General features: G+C 44.0%; 1 protein-coding gene across 2 annotated transcripts in view; it reads right to left on the reverse strand.

The window, feature by feature from the left end:
* Nucleotides 1-23,158, reverse strand: part of ARID1B (AT-rich interaction domain 1B) — a 322,235-nt gene that overhangs the window by 99,529 nt on the left and 199,548 nt on the right. The window contains exon 1 of one of the 2 annotated variants that reach the window (XM_049765313.1): nt 11,757-11,779. The exons of the other annotated variant lie outside the window; for it this stretch is intronic. The gene's annotated coding sequence lies outside the window, so the exon portion shown is untranslated. Of the gene's footprint in view, nt 1-11,756; nt 11,780-23,158 lie in introns of those variants that run through there. 2 annotated transcript variants of the gene reach the window in all.

Here is a 23,158-nt window from a genome sequence, read left to right on the forward strand (position 1 = left end):
ATGGAGTTAGGGCATTTGCCTTGCATGCAGAAGGACGGTGACTTGAATTCCAGCATCCCATATGGTTCCCTGAGCCTGCCGGGGGCGATTTCTGAGCATAGGGCCATGAGTAGCCCCTAAACGCTGCTGGGTGTGACCCAAAAACCAAAAATAAAAATAAAAAATAAATTAAGATTATGATTATGATGTTTAAGCACAGGTTCACATTATTAAGCTGATTAAAGAAAATCTTTTGTAAGGGAATATTAAAACGAAATAAGACAAAGATAGGAAGATAATGTAGGAAACTTAGGAGTTAATGAAAAACAAGAAACAAAAGATTCTTTTTTTTAGAAATCAAAGGAATTCAAATTTATTTTTAGAATATCTTTTTTTGGGGTGGCAACTTTACTGTGTATACCATGATTAATTTAATACATAATAGTCAGTTGGGGAGCCTCAATCCAATTCCTGTTTGAAGTGACAAGTATTCATGGCTACTCATCTCTTTCCCCTTCCAATGACAGGGGAATGTCACAGCAGAGTGAGCGAGTGTGTGAGCGTCCGTCCAGGGGCTGCTGGGAGGCGGCGCGAGTCCTGACAGTGTTGAGCAAACTCAAGAGAGCCAAGAAGCAGCAGGACATTTCAGAATGATAGTATCCCTTCTTTTCTCTCGTCCCCGAAAATCTAGCAGTAAGTTGCATGGCGGCCTCTGTGGGCTCAGTGTGAAGCATGTTATGGGGATCTGACAATACCCCCCCCCCACCTACAGCACATATGAACACATGGGACTGATGCCCAGTCACCAAGACACCAAGATGATTTAGGAAAGTATGAGAATTAAATCAAAACCAAGCAGAAGACATGGTAGTGCTGATTTATCTTATAAGTATTTATCTGTCAAGAACTCTGTCAGACAATTTGGTCCTTCTTTTCCTTCTCCTTTATTTTGGGGCCACATCCAGTGCTGCAAAGGGGTCCTTGTGATGCTGGGACTCTCAACCCTGAGTTCCCACATGCAACGTCTGTGCACTGGGCTTTTGTAGCATCTCTGTGGCCCAGATCAAGCTGGCCTTTCAAGACATAGACGCAAAGGGAATTATACAAAGTCCCAAAGCCAAAAAGCCTAGAGAAAAGGCAGTGTTCAGACACAACAAATGTCTCCCAGTCACAGACTTGCTTCCAAGTCCTGTGATTTTTAAACTTCGAATATGGAATGCTTTCCTGGCATTATGACTTCAAGAACTCTGCATATATTTCTGTTGGCATATCTCTGCAAATGTACCCGCAGGAGACATTACTTCGCTTGTAAAATGGTAATTTTATGACTTATTGGGGTGGGGGGACTATCTGTTACACGCATTTATCAGGGCTCTATCTGGTACAGAGAGGATGAAATCCACAGGTTTGTTTCTTTCCATCTTTTGATTTTTAGAAATCGCCTACTAATAGATGCTTTAATTCGCATAAATGTGCTACTTGGCTTTCGCTGTCTTCCACCATATTGGCTCTTTCATCACCAGTCATGCTGACATTCTCCACTGACTTGCTGGAATTGACAGGGTTTGGGGAAAAGCCAGACTAAAGGCAGCAGGGGGCGAGGAAGAGGGGAAGGAGGCAGGGCAGAAGGGGGAGGATGGAGAAGAGGAGGAGGAGCAGCAGGAGGAGGAGCAGCATGGGGAGGAAGGTTTTCACTATTTGAAGAAACAAAACCAGCTTTCAAACTTGGCCCTGGAAAGAAGAACCTCATGCTGGTGCAATCAGCAACAGGAATGGCTGGTCTGCTCCTTCCCGGTGCTATGGGAAGGATTTGCTGGCGAACAGGGCCATGGCCAATTCCACCAGGGAATCTGATAGGCTGGCCAGGATCCTGTGTCCATGCCCCCAGTGAACAGGTGCTGGAGGGTGGGCCTACAGAGAACCAAAGAATAGATGCGCTTTTACTAGAAAATGAAATCCTCAAAAACTCATGCCAAAATAATATCCCCAGAGGAAAAAACATGGAGTCCCTCAAACTCCAGTGAGGCTGGCGATGCATGATGCTAGACTGATATTCTAATTACACCCCCCTTGTTTAAACGAACATTTTTTCGATTTTTTCCATTCAATCACGATGAGATACAAAGTTCTAAAATTGTTCATGATTGAGCTTCAGTTGTACCAGGTTTGCAGTCCCATCCCTTCACCAGAGGCCACTTCTTGCCACCAATGCCCCAGCTTCCTTCCTACACCCCTCAGCTTGCCTCAATGGCAGATGCTTTTCTAGGCTCCTTTTCAGTACTTACATGCAAATAATGAAATAGGAGAGAGGAATTAAAAAAAAAATAAATCCCATTCACAACTGGGTCTCCTGAAATTGAGATCTTTCTGGAGAGATAGTCCTAAGAGTCTGCCAGGCTGAGCCAGGTTGAGGCTAGTGACCAACTCCTTCCATGCTCTGAGGCATCCATCACTCCTGGAGTTGGCACTCACCCCTCCAGTGGGCCCAGCACTCCATTCTTGGGGCCACTGTGGGATGAGAGCAGCATAGTTGGAAGGACCCCACACAGCTAAAGCCCAGCAGTTAGGACCCTATGCTCAGGCCAAATCCTGGGAACAACCTAATCTCTGGGTAGGAGTGTCCACTTTAATGCAACTCTAGGAGGTGCCCAAGATCCACTCTGGCTTTGCATGGGCACCCCCCCCCCCAATCACAGTAAGGCCCCACAAAGAAAAGTTGTGTTCGCTATGGAACACTGACCCAGAATGACACTCAAGCCCAACACTTGAAGATGAAATCTCCAGCCTCCAGCCAGCTTTCAGCTGTTCAAAAAACCCCACAGAGACATGGCAATTCTTTAACTGTTTCCATCCAGTATACAATTTCTGTGCAGGAGTTCCAAGCAGTATCACTACATCAATAGTTCTGGATGAAGAATAGAGGCACAGAAAGAGAAAGAGGGTTTCTCTACTTGCCATAAAAGAGAACCTGAAATATGTGACTTTGCCTCTCTCACTCTAATTGACTGTGGGAGGGGAATCGGGGAATGAGGGGGAGAGGGGGCAGGAGAGTGAGGGGAGAGAGAAAGAAAACTTTCTACTGAGAAAAGGATGAACAAGGATTAAGGCAGCTCTGAAGGAAATGAGGAAAGGAGACTCAAGATGATAGAAAAGAGAATTTCTCTATTTTGTCTCCCTTTGAAAAAAATGTTTCCTTGCCCCAATTCCAAGGGGTGATCTATTTATGGAAAAGGATATTTATGCTTTCCCCAAGATAAGGAGACTAGCTTCAGTAGCTAATGCCCAAAGGGGTGGGTAAGAATGCAAAGAAAAGGGGGCCTTGGGCCCGGAGAGATAGCACAGTGGCGTTTGCCTTGCAAGCAGCCGATCCAGGACCAAAGGTGGTTGGTTCAAATCCCGGTGTCCCACATGGTCCCCCGTGCCTGCCAGGAGCTATTTCTGAGCAGACAGCCAGGAGTAACCCCTGAGAACCGCCGGGTGTGGCCCAAAAACCAAAAACCAAAAAAAAAAAAAAAAAAAAAAAAAAGAAAAAGAAAAGGGGGCCAGAGAGATAGCATGGAGATAAGGCGTTTGCCTTGCATGCAGAAGATCAGTGGTTCAAATACCGGCATCCCATATGGTCCCCTGAGCCTGCCAGGAGTAACCCCTGAACACTGCCAGGTGTGACCCCCCCCCCCAAAAAAAAAGAATGCAAAGAAAAATGAGAGTGGAGTTGAGGGCTTTGACCTAAAGACAAAGATACCTATAGCTCAAAATACCAGGAAATCAGTTTCCGACCTTGGAGCAGGACTTGCAGCCAAAGTCTGCCCACTACCGGCCTGGTGGTCTATTCTGCAACAGCTATGAGCACATCATTCCAGACATATGCCGGATTCAGAAATTCCAAGATTTCTTGAATAACAACCCCCCTGTAACTTTAGACTTTCATCATACTCTACTTCTCATCTCTATCTTTGGGTTTTTTTGTTTTGTTTTGTTTTGGAGACACACCAGACAGTGCTCAGCACTGATTGCAGACTGTGCACATAGGGATCACTCCTGGCAGTGCTTGGGGGACCCTGTGGATGTTGGGGATCAAATTTGAGTTGCCTAAGTGTAAGGCAAATGGCTTTCCCACTGCACTCTGTCTCCAGTCCTCTGTTCCAGGGTCACATGCAGTGATACTGATAGACTACTTTCAGATCAGTCTTTTGGAGGTTGTTCATGCTGGTTCCTGGGGAAGGAAGGTCCTATGTACTTCTGGGAACCGACCCCCGGACCCTCTGCCTGCAAACCCTGCACTCAGCCCAATGCACAATCTCTCCAGGCCAGCCTCAGTGTTTAGGGCCTGAGACTCGGCTTTCATTTGCTCCCACTCTATTCACTCTTCTAAAAGCAAAAACTGGGCAAAACCCCAAGATATCCCCTAAAGAAGATAACCTAGATATAACAAAGAGAACTCTGTACAAATATCACAGGTCATTGTGAACTGAAGAGTTTCCTGGATGAGAATCAAGCCGACTTGTTTGACAAGCAACGTGCAAGTGCCTGACCCGCCAGCAGGTGGCAGGAGGAGAAGCCGGGAGAGGCCTAACAAAAGAAAGAAGAGCTGGACATGGAGCCCCAACCCAGGACAGAAGAGCGCCTCACTTTGCTTGCCCTCCAGCTTTGCTTTAGGACAAGGCATCCGTGCTTGTTCTCAGTATCTACCAAAACGCAAAGGATAAAGTGGGCAGCCACTGCTCCAAGGATTTCAAATGTCTTTGTGAAATAGCTTTAAAAAGACAAAAAAACAGGAAAAAAAAAATAACAGTGTTCTGAACAATAATGTGAGCCAACAGACTGCCAACCTCCAAAAAGAAAATGTCAGAGGGTTTGGCCTGCCACAACACTGTTAACTTTCAAGTACGTTCACCTTAGTCAGAACCACCAGGCCAGCAGGCCAAGAAAATTCACTGGAATATACCCTGAAGGGAAGCTGAGGGAAATGAGAAGACCATGCTCAAGACAGCCTCGCAGAAAAAACAAATAAAGAAACAAAGAAAAGAAATCCCAAAACTCAGATTTGTCTATGTTTTCACATGTCTATGTTTTCATCTTCATTCACGGGAGATCTTATGCAAAAACATACTAAGGGGCTAACTCTGAAGCACTATTGGTCACTGTCTGGTTCTTCCAGGTCAAGCAAACAAAATGAAAAATGACCAACAGAAAGGGGTGTCTGATTGCTGCCCCCTCCTCCCCCTAGAAAGAGATGCCAATTTCCTACACATCTATTGGGCCTTTCTTTTTGGCCCCTTTACTCAACAGTAAATTCCTTCTGCTCTAGCCCTCTCTGCTCTAATCCTTTGGTCCTGCCTCTTTTTTCCTCTGTGCCAGATCAACTGGAGGGGCGCAGGCACACCAGACAGTCTTATTCGCTACCTCTCAGTCTTAGGAATTGTTCTGTAAGCAATGGCTTATGGCAATAAAATGCTTCATATTCTGAGTCCAGAAACTTTCGTCCTGAGATTGCAGGGCCAGGAGAACCTTCTTCCAAGATGAAAATGTTCTGCAGAAATAAGCTCTGCTGGTAAAGCCGCCACGGTGGCTGGAATTCTGGAAGAAGGATGGGTCAGAAGTGAAAACAGCAGGTGAACTGCCCCCTTATTTGTCTTCAGGGTCACTGTTTGGTTGGTTTGCTCAGACTCTGCTCAGAAATGGGCTCCTGGCCTTCTCCCTGGGCCCAGAGAGGAACAGATCACAGCATGAAGAAGAACATAAAGGTGATTATTTTCCCCTAGTGGTCAGACAGCAAACTGCAGAAACAGGGCCAAAATGTGAGTGACTGCAGAACTCATGGGAAGGAAGCTATTACCAGCAAGCTAAACTTAGAACCAGCTGGTTCTAAGTGTAACACAGAACTGCTCAAAGGTTTCACCACTTTTTATTTTTTTTGGTTCTTGAGCCACATCCAGTATTGCTCAGGGGTTACTCCTGGCTATGTGCTCAGAAATCGTTCCTGGCTTGGGGGACCATATGGGAGATCGGGGATTGAACCATAGTCGACCTACGTCAGCCTTGTGCAAGGCAAACACCTACCGCTGTGCCACCTCTCCAGCCTCTTCACCAACTATTAAGGATGAATACATCTCCCTTCAGGTTGGGTCTACAGAGCTTCAATAGAAGCTGCCAAGGAAATTACATTAGCTCAGATAACAGGAGTGACAGGGAGAAAATCCATGAGAAGAAAAAGCATTAGTTATAGGGTGATATCCTAGGGTTTGTGTTGTATTGTTTTCTTTTTTTGCCCGGTAATGATCTCAAGTTTTCCTCCTCCTCCTCCTCCTCCTCCTCCTCCTCCTCCTCCTCCTCCTCCTCCTCCTCCTCCTCCTCCTCCTCCACCACCACCACCACCACCACCACCACCACCACCACCACCACCACCACCACCACCACAATAAAGAATAACCAGCAACACTTTTTATTCAAACCAAATGAAGTCATGTGGAAAGAAAATTAGGGATACAAAGGAGTTTCTTAGTGTACAACCTCGCTGGTGAAAACAGCACAGAACTGAGCTGGGCTGGGCCATAACATCTCTCAATGAGGCCAAGGAGTGACAATATCAGGGGAGGGGAAATTAAAAAAAAGGGGGGGTCGTCAGCACTTGACAGCAGGGTGCCAAAGAGTACAATGAGTGAGGGCACTTTTGTGGCCCAAAATTGCAAATTTCCCCAAGACCAGATGACATTTCTAGAAAATGCTAACAATCTTTCGGCATACCCTTCCTGAAAAGATCCATCTCTTTCTCAAACCCCAACTTTTTAGGGTGTAACACTCTCACTAACCTTCTCAGACACCAACATTATCCAAATCCCAAGTCAAGAAAAAATGAAAACTATAAACCAATATTGCAGATAGATGCAAACTTCCTCAACAAAATGTTGATAAACTGAATCCAACAATAATAGATGTTAAAGAAAAATATCGGGGCCAGCGAGGTGGCGCTAGAGGTAAGGTGTCTGTCTGCCTTGTAAGCGCTAGCCAAGAAAGGATCGTGGTTTGATCCCTCGGCATCCCATATGGTCCCCCAAGCCAGGGGCAATTTCTGAGCACTTAGCCAGGAGTAACCCCTGAGCATCAAACGGGTGTGGCCCGAAAAAACAAAAAAACAAAAAAGAAAAATATCACTAGTACCCCAAACTTATTTATAATATATTGCAATGCCAGTTCAATTAATTATGCTTAAAAATAAGATGAAAATAAAAAATAATCAAGGAAAGTTTTTACAAAAATTATGCTATGACTGATTTATATTAGCACTCAAGTAACAAAGCTCTAAGAGATAACCTGGACATCACACAAGGAGCAGGACAGCAAAACTCTCCTGAGGATTTGTGGATGTGAGCCCCAAAGGGAAGGGGAGGCCAGTTAAGGCAAATAATACAAAGGCAAGTTCGCTTCCAGTACTGTCTCACTCTGTGAGACTAAAGGACTCATTTAAATTCTAATTCTAGGGCTGGAGAGATAGCATGGAGGTGGGGTGTTTGCCGTGCATGCAGAAGGATGGTGGTTTGAATCCCGGCATCCTATATGGATCCCCGAGCCTGCCAAGAGTGATTTCTGAGTGTAAAGCCAGGAGTAATCCCTGAGCGCTGCCGGGTGTGACCCAAAAACAAACAAACAAACAAAAAACCCAAATTCTTTTTTTTTTTTTTTTTTGGTTTTTGGGTCACACCCGGTACGCTCAGGGGTTACTCCTGGCTATGCGCTCAGAAGTCGCTCCTGGCTTGGGGGACCATATGGGACACCGGGGATCGAACCTCGGTCCATCCAAGGCTAGCGCAGGCAAGGCAGGCACCTTACCTCTAGCGCCACCGCCCGGCCCCCCAAATTCTAATTCTAGACTTTGCTGTGTACAAATGAAGAAACAGAAGCTACTCGCAGTCCTAACATTTTAGAGTATTGAATTCAATTTGGTAAGATCTTGGGAGAGATTTATGTCCACTCCTATTTGTTACTGATGATGATGTTGACGAGAAGGCCCACATACAGTTAATAAGTTCTTTTAACTTCTCTGGCAGACATTTATTGTAGCACTTATAAGAAACAAAAAGTCCATGGAGGAGAGGGGATGCATGTTTCTATTTAACATTGTTTTCTATTTAACAGCCTAACTTTGCACATACATTTTCTTCATTGACTCATCATCTCATCACTAACAGCTACGTTAATACAGAACAAACATTTACCTTATAAAAGGAAAGCCCACTATCACAAACACCCCGCTGGACACCCATCTTCCAATTTTCTCCTCTAAAAAATTAGAAACATTTTACATGTTGGAGTCCTCAATTTGAAGGGCAAGAGAGAGGACACAGTGGGCAGGGTACTTGCCAAACCGTGCGGCTGGCCCTTGCACAACCTCTCATAACAAGTACTGTCCCTGGAGCCAAGCTCAAGAGTGGCCCTTGAAAAGAGAGTCAGGAGTAAATCCTGCGCACACCAACTTTGTCTCCACAACCAAAAGAAAAAGAAAACACAAAAAACAACCAAACAAACAACTGAATTCAATATCAGTACTCAGTAGCAGAATTTCACTAACAGGGGGCCAGAGCAATAGTGCAACAGGTAGGCGTTTGCCTTACATGCAGCAACTGACCTTGATACAATCTCCAGAATCCCATATGGTTCTCAGAGCCTGCCAAGAGTGATTTCTGAGCACAAAGCCAGGAGCTGAGTGCTGCTGGGTGTGGACCCAAATCCCAAACAACAACAACAAACCAAAACCCAACAACAACAAGATATCCAAAAAACAAAAACAAAACCGAACAAAAAAACCCCCAAAACCAAAATAGAATTCCATTAATAAACTCATACACTGCTTAGTCTGAAGTGCTTCTGCTATATTCACTGCCATTCTTGTGTTTCACAAGTGCACACATTTTAAATTACTGAAACACAGGCCAGTATGTATAGAATCCAATTGTGAAAAGTCAAAGTGAGTTACATTCAGAAGAAAGCTCTGGCCAATGGGAAACACTGGTGTGTTGAATAGATTGTCACTAATAAATATCTATTGGCATTTCAAATTCTATGTCACCTTCAAGTGGAGAAGGACTAGTAAGACAATGACTTAGAATAGTCTTTGTGTCTGAAATCAAGATTTGTAGTGATATGGGGGCCGGGCGGTGGCGCTAAAGGTAAGGTGCCTGCGCTAGCCTTGGACGGACCGCGGTTCGATCCCCCGGTGTCCCATATGGTCCCCCAAGCCAGGAGCAACTTCTGAGCACATAGCCAGGAGTAACCCCTGAGCGTTACTGGGTGTGGCCCAAAAACCAAAAAAAAAAAAAAAAAAAAAAAAAAGATTTGTAGTGATAGTAACATTTTCTAATAGATAAGCTTTTGAATGTGTTTTTTTTTTTTTTTTGGGGGGGGGGTCACACCCGGCGGTGCTCAGGGGTTACTCCTGGCTGTCTGCTCAGAAATAGCTCCTGGCAGGCACGGGGGACCATATGGGACACCGGGATTCGAACCAACCACCTTTGGTCCTGGATCGGCTGCTTGCAAGGCAAACGCCGCTGTGCTATCTCTCCGGGCCCATAGATAAGCTTTTGAAAAAGAAAGTCAAAACAGTCATTATTGTCAGGAGAGTCAGAGAACCCAGTGATTGCTTTGCTGCTTAGCCCCCACCCCAAATAGATGGTTTGTTTCGGCCCCAAATTCAGCTGTTTTCCAATAAGACTGACAATTTCATGCTTCTTTCTTAAGAAAAAATTAAGTGCACAGACTTGGGGTTGATGATGGAGGAGGCATAGTAGTGAGCTAGTGAGCACTGAGCTAGGGGTCAAAAATACCCACACACAGGCCCAGAAAGCTTGAAAGACTGAAGATCAGGAGGGGAAGATTAGACAGTCAGGGACGGACTCTCCACAGCTCAGCAAGCTTGCTGCCACTTTGAGTGCTTCACGAGTGACTCAGATACTGGAGCCATTTCCCCAACGAATCAAAAGAGGAGAAAAAGTCACTTGTAAATCCTGATGTTTCAAACCCACACCAGCGGTGGCTACCATTTACAAAACCAGATGAAGATATATTAGTGGAATTCCAGAAAAGGGAGTTCAGAAATGCTCAAGTTTTCATTTGGGTCTAGGTTTGTAGAACTAAACAAGAATCTAATCCTTTGAAAACCACTGCATTATGAGGGGAAAAAATACCTTTTATTGTATTTTTTTTTTAATTTTAACCAGTTGAACTGCTCTAAAAGTAATCTAGTTCAGTCAGAAAACAAAGGTAAAGCCTTCACAGAATGAAGCAGACTATGAGAGCTAGTCTAATTGTGTGAAAAATTTCCCAGTACATTAAGTACTTAGGAAGAAGGGTCATAGGAGCTTACCTGACACCCTCAGTTATTACATATGCTATAAATATATTTGCATGCAAACAGGACACAAAGTTAAAAAATGGAAGATTCACAAGATGACATGTTAAAACACATACAAATAATAAGCTATTAGTTCATTTGTAAGTTAAATTTCCTTTATGGATATTTCTAGCAGACATCAAAACATAACCCACAAAAACCATAGAGCTGAGCTAGTTGGCCAAATATTCAGCATTCATTTACATCTTGACTTATCATTTGTCTTATGTATGATATAAAATCTTGCTAAGCTCAGACCCTCAGGACACCTTTGGATGTGTTAATATGACAATGGCACAGATTTGTAATCACAGTATTAGACTTGTAGTGAAAATACCAAATATCTAGAATGAAAAGTAGGGGGAAAATAATAGAAAACTACAAATGTCCCTTTTTTCCTATTTGCAGAAGAAATGCACTGTACCCAGGGTATGAGGTAAAGCGTCCTCTCTCCTACCACCATCAAACTCAAGGAAAAAAAAATGCTATTCCTGTTCCATGCCACCCCCAAAACTACACTAGTACCTCTGAAGCCAAACTCTTACTAACTGACTTACATGCCCAATTACTAGCAAATATGGACAAAAGGCAAGAAACTCCAAACAAGCACCCAGAAAATCCAACCTATGATTGGGGACTCAAAGTAAGGAGCCCCCAGGGGCTCAGGAATGGCTGCTGCCCCAATCCCTGCCATCCTGCTATTCCCCCTATGCTGAGGTCATCCCCTCCTTCTTCCCTCAGCAGGGCTCCTCTCCAAAGCTTTACCTGGGAGCACCCCTGCCCCTCACCAAGGCCTATGGCTGCTCCTAACTGTTCTGGACTCCCAAAGCCAGGCATCCATTCAGGCCGATGCCCTCCCATCCTTCCTGCTGAGTTTCCTGCCCTGGCTCCCTGGCACCTGCCTGAATGGCTCGAACTCCCTGTGGCTCTGAAAGAGTTGGCCAAGCTCTCTTCATCCTATTCCTAGCCCTCCCACTCAGCCCCAGTACCCCCAAGGACTCACCCATTCCCCTATATCCTGTCATATCCTGCAGCACTGAGCCCACCACTCTGCAGCCCTGCGCCCTGGAAACATCCACCCGTTATGCTCTGGTCCCTGCTCCCAAGGGGAAGGATTTTGGTAAATCTTGTTCCAGGGGATAATATCCCCTAGGGAGAGGAAATTTGGGGACACTGCCTTTTTCCCCCACATCGTTACCAGTCAAAGGAAACAAAATAGTCACACAAATTTGAATCACAAGAGAAGGGCACCAATGTGGCTCTAGAGCCTCCACATCTGGTCAAAAGCAAGAAAATGCATGAAAGGCTGTCAGGTGGGGCAGGGGCTTCTAATGCATGAGGGGTGTGCGGGGGGAGGGGGGGACCCCAGGAGAAGCTCCAATCGACTACACACCTTGAGTCCAAAGGCAGTGTCCTCTGAGGCCAAGACTTCCACCTGCAATCACAAGGAGAACAGGATTTAGGCACTGTCAAACCTCGGGGGTCCAGCTGGGGCCAGAGCCTGGACTAGCCCTGGACTAAGAGTTCTGAGAGCTCAAGAATTCACTGGGTGCCGGTGCAGGCCCAACAGGCCCAGGGCCCTTGCAGAGCAGGTGTGAACCCAGGACAGCACCCGAGGCCCCCAGCCCGACTTGGCACCTGAGACTGTGGAGTCAGTGTGCGCACCAAGCACGGGGCCATGCAGGCTCCTCAGAGTGACCATCGGGGACTCGGGGGATGCTCTGGCCCTGCCCATGGGCAGCAGCGAGGTCGGCCCAAACCCTCGGCATGCTGCTTGCTGCTCACGGCCGCTGCTGGCAAGTTGCTTCTTGTTTGGCTCGCCAAGGAGCAGGGAGGCCAGAGGGCCTGGAATGTGGCGGAACCAGAGTCCCTGAAAGCAACACCCAGGAAAAGGCAGGCCAAGTCGGAGCAACTTGGTTGTGAAATCCTGCCAGAGCTTTACCCTGCTCGTCGGTCTAGGAGGCACTGAGACAACAGAGAGCTACCACAGGAATTAAAAAAAAAAAAAGCTTTGTGGAACAAGATGCCTGTGTTTAGTTTAGTTTAGTTTAGTTTAGTTTAGTTTAGTTTAGTTTAGTTTAGTTTAGTGCCACACCTGGCGGTGCTCAGAGGTTACCTCCTGGCTCTGCGCTCAGGAATCACTCCTGGAGGTCACAGGGGAACATATGGGATGTTGGGGATCGAACCTGTTGGCTACCCTGCTATGCTATCGATCTGGCCCTCTTTTTATTTTTTTTAAATAAAACAAAACATAATTATTTAGTCTGATGTCTAGAGCTTTTACATTGACAACAATGGGGAGCCAATATAGAAGAAGGAGCAAGGAAATGTAGCAAGAGAAAGACTGAGAATGCATGTGTTGAGCTTAGAAAGGAAGGGCAGAGGGGAAGGTTCTTTCTAGTACAGTTGAGACTAAGGGGATCACATGGGAGATGAGGGGACCACTAACATCCTCCCCTGCTCCAGTCAAAGGGTGCTCACCTACCCAGCCCTGGTACCTGCAAGACCAGAGAGAAGGAAGGCAGCTGAGCTAGAAAAGGCTACGGTAAGGGGAAGCCGAGTGGTACTGGAACATGGCTGTATATCCAGGCTCTAGACTCACTCATGCTGATACACAGAGACCATGGACTCAGGCCACTGAAGCGAGAAGTTTTCAACTAGCTTTCTGCTTTAGAGAGAGGGGAAGAGAGAAAGGGTACATTTTTGTTTTGTTTCGTTTCCAATTTATCTGGGTTTGGAATTCCCTCAATTCCACACTAGGTTAGTGGCCACATCCAGTGTGACAATTGGACCTCTAACCAAACTTGAGAGATTTTGGTAGAAAAACACAGATATTACTGAGCAGAGTATTGTGGGTCATGAGTTCAGTGCTGTGTGCCAGCCCAGTGGGAGGGAGAAACAGTTACCTCTGATGTGCTAAATGAAAAGTTTTTTCAAAAGCATATTCAATTTCACATTCGTGAAAGTCATTGCCAGAGTGAGTTCTGTATTTGTTTAAGCTGACCGCCCCCCTCCCCAAATCAACATGGTAAAATAACCTAATGGGAGATATTTAAAGACATAATTTAATATATTTCCCCACTGAGATAATAGCAAACCAGGGCATTCATGTGAATGAATGGTAGAACTGGCTGTGTCAGTGGACAGAGAGGAAAGACGGGCATTGGGGGTTGCAGGGAAAAGGTGAACCTCAAAGTTCTTTCCTCCCACCAAGATTCTATCTCTAGGCATCACAGCCAGCTTAGAAATTCCTCAATATTAAAGCAACTTAAAAAGCAGTTTTTTTTCCTTCTTCCAAAGCACTGTCCAGTAGTTTCTTGGCACTTTTCTGCATCTATAAGATTCTACTTTCAAGACTGACAGAAAAACAGCTCGTGGATCGACAAGAGATTAACCTCACGTGAGTAAGAGAAAGTTCTGAGTGAAGGTTTTTCACCTGAGCTGGAGGAAACCCCCCTCTAGTGGGCGCAAGGCGGTATTTCAGCCTTCAGCCATCCCAGGTAAACTTCGCCACACATCAGCCAAGCCTGTTTTGAAAATTCCTGTGGAACAGATGAAATCTTCAAAATGAAAAAGTATCCTTTAAAAAAAAAACAAGTCCACAAATGATAAGATATGCTGTGATTTCTGTCTTAGAATAGTAGCGGCTTGGTATTTCTAAGGGGACTTAAGCGAGCAGCCCATTCCAACTTGGTCAATAAAGCAGAGATACTCCTGGCAGGCCTCATCTCCCAGCTCCAAACTGGCATGAAGGCAGCTTCTGCCAGCCAAGCTCTAGGTTTAGTGCTCGGGGCATCAAGTCAGAAGGGAGCACAGGGAGGGAGTACGTTCCTGGGTGGAGACCGCCAAGTCAGGCTGGCTGGCCCTGGGGAGTCCACAGGTCCCTGGAAAAGGCCTTCTCTGGGGTGCACAAGGGGGACAGAGCACTCTGGGTACAAAAGTTCACCCTCCAGGGTCCATGGCATATGGGCCAGATACAGCTGTTGCTTGTCTAAGGGCAGAACTTTCTCTTCTCTCTGGGCCAGACAAAAGCCCAGAGGAGAAGTAAAGAGGGAGAGAGAGAGAGGAGAGAGAGAGAGAGAGAGAGAGAGAGAGAGAGAGAGAGAGAGAGAGAGAGAGAGAGAGAGAGAGAGAGAGAGAGAGAGAGAGGAGAGAGAGAGAGAGAGAGAGGGGAGAGAGAGAGAGAGAGAGAGAGAGAGAGATTCCATTCTATCCCTGGCCCCATATACCTGCTGGGAGTCACCCTGAAACAGTGGTTTGAACATCACAAAGGGTGTGTCAATCCCCACCACTATCAATCAACCAGCAAAAAAAAGTGGTGAAACTAAAACCAATGTGATGATAACATCAGAAAAAAGAAGCTAACTCATGAATAGAGAAATGTCCATTTTTTTTATAAATTCTCTCCATTTTTCTACTCCCTTCCACCACAGATGACCAAAGATGAACGTTTTCAATGAGTACAATAGCGACAAGATATGGGAAATCTGCTCTTTAGCACTCAAATGGCCAAAGTGACTCAAGAGATTTGACATACTGAAGCCAATGATGATGATGAAAAGCTGAGAGTGGGCCCGGAGAGATAGCACAGCGGCGTTTGCCTTGTAAGCAGCCAATCCAGGACCAAAGGTGGTTGGTTCAAATCCCGGTGTCCCATATGGTCCCCTGTGCCTGCCAGGAGCTATTTCTGAGCAGACAGCCAGGAGTAACCCCTGAGCACCGCTGGGTGTGGCCCAAAAACCAAAAACCTAAAAAAAAAAAAGAAAAGCTGAGTGACCAAATACTGCTATATCATTCCCCATGTAAATAGACCCTGAGTCCCAGGAAGGCACCAAGTTTGAAAAGGCCCTAACTATCTGAGGAAGGGTTTTTCAAAAGATGTCTACTATTGCAGGAACTTTTCATTGCCTGTACTCGCAGAGAAGGTATATGAAAAGTAGCTCCTGTATGAAAGGAAGCTTGGAGAATAACCTATATTCACAGGTATTAGGGCCCTGAAAAACCTTGAAAAAGGGGGATGTAGTATAAATATTAATTGAGACATCACTTCAGTTGACATTCTAAAGATTACTCAGATTTAACACTTGCATGAATTCAAATATTCTTTATCTAGTCTCTTTATTCTTTTGGTTTTGGGTTTTTGAGTCATACCCGGCTGTGCTCAGGGGTTACTCCTGGCTCTACACTCAGAAATGGATCCTGGCAGGCTTGGGGACCATATGAGATGCCAAGATTTGAACCACCGTCCTTCTCTGCCCTACCTCCATGCTATCTCTTCGGTCCCTCTTTATCTAGTTACAAAATAATTATTACTCACTTTTCTTAGACCCTCTCTTAAAGATTACTCAGATTTATAAACACACCTCATTAGGAACATTTGTGTAGATTCAAATATTCTTTATTTAGTTTTCCAGGTTAATGACTCTCAAATCTAGCTTTGCTATTAGCCTACATGCAGTCATATCAAGAGTTAACATTTCAGGCCCCAGTTCAGAATGCATGAACTGGTAAAAGGCTAAAACAATAAATAACAAATCTCTGGGAACTGACCTTGCTAACTAAAAAACCTCAGATAGCAAACAAGGCTCAAGAGTGAAACTGCCGTGCGTCAGAATATGCCTTGAACAATTTGCCCCTGTGCCTTTTTGGTAAACTAGTTTTGTCTGAAAATTGTTTCTTGCCAAGAAATCGAGTATCAGTATTCCAACTTTTGCTTTGAATAAATGGAACAGGGTTTGAACCCAACTTGACCCTTTGGCCTCTGTCTCCCATAGCTGACTCTGTGCACCCACCTTTCAAGGGACCCCAGAAGAATCCTTAGTGTCAGGACTAATCAGTTCATGATAACATACCAAATGTCTTCTACAGAGAGAAGAGAAATTGGGGTGCAGAAAAAGCATAAGGGTGTCAAAGGTTTGAGTTTCTTGGAGATGACTAAGGGGAGGGGGGATCATAACAGTGCACTCAAAAGCTGTTTTTTAAAATCTTTAGTATTTGGGGGCTGGGGACCTGGAGGCCACACTGAACAGTTCTGGGGAGCTATTGCTGACTCTATACCTCATGGGTGACCCCTGGCAGTGCTTGGAGGATGCCAGGTGATGTGGGTGATTCACACCAGAAACAGTGAGTTTAAAGGCCGTAATCCCAGTGCCTTTAGCCTCTGTTTAAAATTGGCTCAGGGACAGGAGACAGAGATCATACAGTAGGGAGGGTGCTGGCCTTACATGCCAGTCAGTGGGGCTCAATCCCCTGAATCTCATATGGTCCCCCAAGCACTAGCATAATAATTCTTGAGTACAAGTCTGGGAGTAGCCCCTTAGGATTGCTGGATGTGGAGTAACCAAAATAAGTTAATAAATAAAAATGCTTATGTTAAAAAATTTAGAGACATGATTATAGACATTCAGATCTACTCATTTAGTCCTACTCTGCCTTCCACAATTTGTGTCTTGCTGGAAAATGTCTTCACTAGTGCAGAAATTTTTAAGCACTCATTCATAGTTTCTTTTTATTTTTCTTTTAAAAGTTTTGGTTTGGTTTGTAATTTTATTTACTATGTCTCTATTTTTGGCTTTGGGGCTACACCCAATAGTACTCAGGGTTCCCCCTGGGAGCAGACTGTTTAAAATCACCTGGCAACACTTGGGGGACTCTGTAGTGCCAGAAATCGAACTCTGGTCACACCTGCTTTGCAAGATCCAGCTCTTTGAGCTATTTTTCTGGCCCTGGACTTACTTTCAAAACTTGAATATCTCAAAATATATTTAATTCATTTGCAAATCATTCTGAAATAACAAGGGGAAGAGAACTTCACTTTGTTTACATTTCTCACTTACGTAACTGTAATGCAAAAAATTTCCTCCCCAAATCAGCAATAGACTATCTTTACAACAGTAGGACATTATAATACTGTGTGTGTGTGTGTGTGTGTGTGTGTGTGTGAGAGAGAGAGAGAGAGAGAGAGAGAGAGAGAGAGAGACAGAGAGAGAGAGACAGAGAGAGAAAGAGAGACAGAGAGAGACAGAGAGACAGAGAGACAATGTGTGTGTGAAACTACCATTGGGCTTTCAATTCAAAGGGTGGTGGGAATGGAAAAAGATGAGTAGTATCTAACATGCACTTGGCCCAACTTGCAGGTAAACATTTGTCCACAAGTACAAGATTAAGAAATCACATGCTTAAACAAAAACAAAACAAAAAGAAGGGGTTGGTGAGATAGCATGGAGGCAAGGCGGTTGCCTTTCATGCACAAGGTTGGTGGTTCGAATCCCAGCATTTCATATGGTCCCCTGAGCCTGCCAGGAGCGATTTCTGAGCATAGAGCCAGGAGTAACCCCTGAGCAATGCTGGGTGTGACCCAAAGACCAAAAACCAAAAAAGGAGGAGGAGGAGGAAGAGGAGGAGGAGGAGGAGGAGAAGAAGAAGAAGAAGAAGAAGAAATAATCACATGCTTCTGTATACAAAGGTAAACTTGGCTTAAATTGGTGGTAGAATAAAAATATTATTCTAGGGGCTGGAGACATAGCATGGAGGTAAGGTGTTTGCCTTTCATGCAGAAGGTCATCGGTTCGAATCCCAGCGTCCCATATGGTCCCCCGTGCCTGCCAGGAGCAATTTCTGAGCATGGAGCCAGGAGCAACTCCTGAGCACTGCTGGGTGTGACCCAAAAACCAAAAAAAAAAAAAAAAAAATTATTCTAGAGGGGCCAGAGCCACAAGACAGTGGTGAGTGGTGTTTTGCCTTGCATGTGGCCAACCCAGGTCCAATCCCTGGCATCCCTGAGCCTGCCAGGAGTTAATTCTGAGCAGAACCAGATGTGCCCCCAAAAACCAAGAATAAAATAAAAAAATTCCTACTTACAAAGCCAGATGTGTCTACTCTGATTGAGCCAAAACAAAACCAGAAAAATAACTCAAAACAAGAAAACAATATGCAAGGTAGAACCTACTCCATCAACCACTATGGTTAGCTCCATTAGCAAAAAGCAGATATGAATAACACAACTGGCCACAACCATATAATTTAAGCTTGATTAAGATATTTTAGGGACAACCTCTCTCTCTCTCTCTCTCTCTCTCTCTCTCTCTCTCTCTCTCTCTCTCACACACACACACACACACACAGCTCAACTAGTTACAAATCTTGAATTTTATAAAGCATAAGTTATTTTTCAATTATTTCTGTATTTATCTTTTAGTACTAATTCCTATCATCATTGCCTATTCGCAAATGGAATGCTTAAACAAAGAAAACTTCACGTGCATCGTTGGCAGCCCTCCTCTGACTTTATTAATTCTCCTCACTCTATTTGCACACAGGTTGTGCAGCAGCTCAAGGACATGCTGGTTTGGAGGCGCGTCTAGTCAGCAGTGGGGAGGGGGGAGACAGTGTCTGCCATGTTCGGAGCTGCAGAGGACAACGGCTCTGCTCTGAGCTACCCCAAATGTACCAACAACCTAGCTTCATAACCGGGTCTGATAAATCACCATAATGAGCAAATTTCATCTGTGCAACTCCAAAACATTTACTAGGGGCTGGAGCAATAGCACAATGGGGAAGGTGCTGGCCTTGCATGTGGCCAACCAAGCTTCACTACCTGGCTTCCATAGGGTGCTCTGCTCTCTGCCAGGAGTGATGCCATGAGCTGAGAGCCAGTAATAGACCCTCAGCACCACTAGGTGTGGCCAAGACAAAAACACTTACAAGGTCTAATATGATTTATATGATTTCAAACAAACAAAGTCCCAGGTCCAGCCCAGATAAAAGGAACAGAGGGAAGGGAACATGACGTCACATGCATAGTGGTGTACCAGACCCTTTGAGTTAGAGCAAGGCCTGGCATCTCTCAGGTATAAGAGCATCGTTCTCCCCTATCCGAGTGCTGGGCCCACTGCAGGCTCAGTACATAGCAAGTGCACAAATGAGTGACAGTGGGCCGTCACGAAGGAATCTGTAGGGCCTATAACGACACTAATCAAAACAAAGATACATTTATGAACCCAAATTTGATAAAGCTCATTATGGCAAAGACAACAAGATTTAAAAAACATTCTCCACTGCAAATAAACTCTTACAGCCTAACAACAAAACATCTTGTTTTTCTACCTAGAAAAACCATGTCCTGTTTTTCTTTTATATAAAGTATACATCTTATTTTTCCCTTAAACAGAGCACTTAAATGGTTTTTCTCCTTACTGGTTGAATACTGTTTTTCTACTTTTCTTGTTTTCCTCTTAACCTTATTAGCCGAGACATATAAATATCCCTTCTCCACCTAAAATAAAGAGATGCTGTTGGAATTATTCACTCCCCAGAAGTGGCTTGTGGATGGTTTTTGAATTTGTAAGCTCACCAGGGATCACTTACACTCTACCTAATACAACCATAAGTTCATGGTAAAGTTTTTGGTAGCATTAAGTACGTAAATACACACATACAAACTTGGTTATACACTACTTGTATTAAAATAAAAACAGAAATAACAAGCACACAAATACACTTATTTGCATTACACATTACTTGTATTAAAAAAACAGTGAGATACACTTTTATTACACATTACTTGTACTAAAAAAAAAAAAAACACAAAAAAACAGCCGTAGGGCATTTGCCTTGCAAGCAGCTGATCCAGGAAAGATCATGGTTCGAATTCTGACATCCCATATGGTCCCCCGTGCCTGCCAGGAGTAACCCCTGAGCGCCGCTGGATGTGGCCCAATCCCCCCCCCCCCCCACCCCGAAAGGAATAAACAAAAAACCAGTTTTATTGTATATAATTGTGTATTTGCACTTGATACATTTGCCTCTGCTCAATTTCTTCCAAAAGGATTAGCTTTTTCAACATGACAGTGAAAGAAACACAATGCTCCAAAACAGACTTTTTCTTCTCAATTTCTAGATTAAAATGAAATTACTTTTTCAGAATTGTATTTTACCAAGAAGTGACTATAATAAAATTTGTTTTGGGTGGTGAGGAAGGTTTGGGTCATACTCAGCAGTGCTCAGGACCATTCCTGGCAAGGCTTAGAGATGTCAGGGACTGAACCTGGTTGACCACTCTCCCTGCTTTGCTATCACTCCAATCCTACAATAAATATCATAAAAACATAACAAAAAATTACAAACAGCACATTCCATGCTAACTCAAATTTACTAAAATGATTCTCAGAGAGATTGGAGCATTGTATTGAGGCTGGCTGGTCCCACCCAACAGAGGATACAGACTGCCCACTTCTTCCGTGGGGTCCTCCTGGGGAGAGGAATGGACAGATAGGCACATGGAAACAGAAAAGGTTCAAGGGCAAAGCTCCTCTCCTTGAGATTAAGGGAAAGTGGGACCCAAATCCAAGAGCATCTGGGCATCCAGAATGCTGAACTAAGAAACCACACAAATAAAAATCAGTCCTTTCTAGACTGCTAGAAAATATGACTGCGGAATGATGAAAGACAGAGAAACAGAAGCAGTGAAAGTTGATCATACTTTAAAAGCAATGCTTTCATATTTACCTTTACAGCATTCTATAAATCATGTTTTATTAAAGCAGAAAATATATGTATGTCAAGTAAAGCATTGGTAGTCATTCATTACCCTGCCATTTCTGTGTGATTGATTTTAGGGTATACTTCAAGTTAACAATCCTTTCTTTTTAAGATATTCTACATTTATTCATAAGTTCTAAGCGGTCTGATTAAAAAAAAAAAATCAAAGATTTGGTCCAGGATGTGAAGAAGCAAGAACAACTTTGAACACCACTTAGGTAGGAATTTATCTAACCAACATAAAACTGAGATACAATAGCCCCATCTTCCATTTTTCCCATTCATTTAAATTCTATCTTCATTCAAAACTATCTTAATAAATACCTTTTTATTTATTTACTAGTATCTTCTTACTGACTCATTCAATATATAAACAGATATAAATTAATGTTTAGATTTATACTATTAACAGTTACTGTCCTGCACAGTTGCTAAATTCAAACGCCCTAAAATAACAAGCCAATAATATGACTCACTTCATTAAAAACTGTAACTTCTATTGGGAGAGGGGCATATGTAGAAGTGCTCAGGGCTTACTCCTGTGCCCAGAGATCACTCTTGGTGATACTCTGGATATGTGGTGCCTGGAACTGAACCCACATCAGTTGCATGCAAGTGTCTTATTCCACCCTCACTCTTCACCTATCTCTTTGGTCTCTGGATTCCATAAAGAAGCAAAAGCTGGGCTTCAAATTAACTGGATAAATCTAAGAAGGCATTGTAAGTGAAAAGGTGCCCAGAGGACACATGTGCGCATTGCTTGTGAGTGACTCAGTGGCCAAGTACTATGTCCTGGGCTGTCCTGGAGTACCACCGGGTGTGCTCCCCAAGCCCAATGAAACCAAATGAGCTTAAGATCAATTTCACTAAACACATTGGTCACTCACAGCACTACTCAGGCCCAGTTCAGAAAAGCAAGCAGAGCTGACCCTCCTGCAGGGGAGAGAACAGGCTTGAGGCTCCAGAGGCCAGTGGGGGCCAAAGTTCACTGAATTTCAAGGGGCTAAGTGAAGAGAAAGACTCAGGCTGGAGGACAATGAAAAGATGCATTAAGAACAAAAGTCTGCAAACACTGGGACTTTTAGATAAGAAAATTCAAATCAAAAATGTATTGCAAGGGGGATGGAAAGCAACTAGAATCAGGAGAGGCACTTTGAATGGGGAAGATTATTAACCCTAGGCAGGTGTACTATTTTGCTCCAGAAGATCTCTATTGGGAGATGGTTAGAGACACCAGTCTAGTACAGCTAGGCCCCGGCCTCCTAGCCCCAGCTGGCAGATGTCATGTAATTGTTCCCATGTTTCTGTGCTTCCCGGTTGCACTACTAAAGGCAGTGGAAAGTCCAGCTACCCGCATCCCTATGAACCTGGAGAGATGAGCAGGGAAGGATTCCTTCCCTAGTGGACTAAGCTTATGTTTCCCAGATCTTTTAACTTCAAGATAACATGAAGGTCTGGTGTTCTAGCATCTTTTCACATTACTTTGTAAAATTTCACACACACTTTGATTTTTCATCCAATAAAGTCTTTCATTCTTAAAAAAAAAAAAAAAAAAAAAAAAAAAAAAAAAAAAAAAAAGAACAAAAGTCCGGGGGGGGGGGGGGTGAGGGAGGAGGAGGAAAAAAAATGAAAAAGAAAAAAAGAACAAAAGTCCATCTAACAGTGCCAAAGAAAGGCCGCATCTATATTCCTCCATGGAGATATTTTGATTCTGACTTGCCCTTTCTCTGTCTGGCTGTATCATTGGGCTCCCAACTTGGTCACCAGGATCTGCTGATGTTATGTAAGAACAAAACTACATTTTTTTTAAACCCTAGCATGCTTCTACCAAGATTGGCTTTAAAAGTACCAAAATTGTGGACACAACTGTAGGCCTGTGGCCTACACAACTGTGGGCGTGGGTCTAAAGACATAGCTCAGGACTCCCTTGATCAAATTGGTACATACAGTCAACAGAGAGAGAGAGAGAAAAAAAAACTTAAGTAAAGGGAATCAACCTTTTTGCCTTTTCCCTTAGATCTGGCTGACTCTTGTTTCTGATGGATCATCTTGTTAAAAGAACAAACAAAAGATCATAAACCACTGAGTACAACAACAACACCACCAACAAAAAGCTCTCAAACTCATTATTTAATTTAGGTAAACTGCTAATTGGGAAGCTAAGGAAGCAACCACCTTTAAAGTCATGGCTACCTAGAGAAGCCAAACCCTGCCACAAATAACTTGGTACGCTATTGTCCTACATCACTCATTTAT

Source organism: Suncus etruscus, chromosome 18 (assembly GCF_024139225.1).
Source record: "Suncus etruscus isolate mSunEtr1 chromosome 18, mSunEtr1.pri.cur, whole genome shotgun sequence".
Taxonomy (NCBI): Eukaryota; Metazoa; Chordata; class Mammalia; order Eulipotyphla; family Soricidae; genus Suncus; species Suncus etruscus.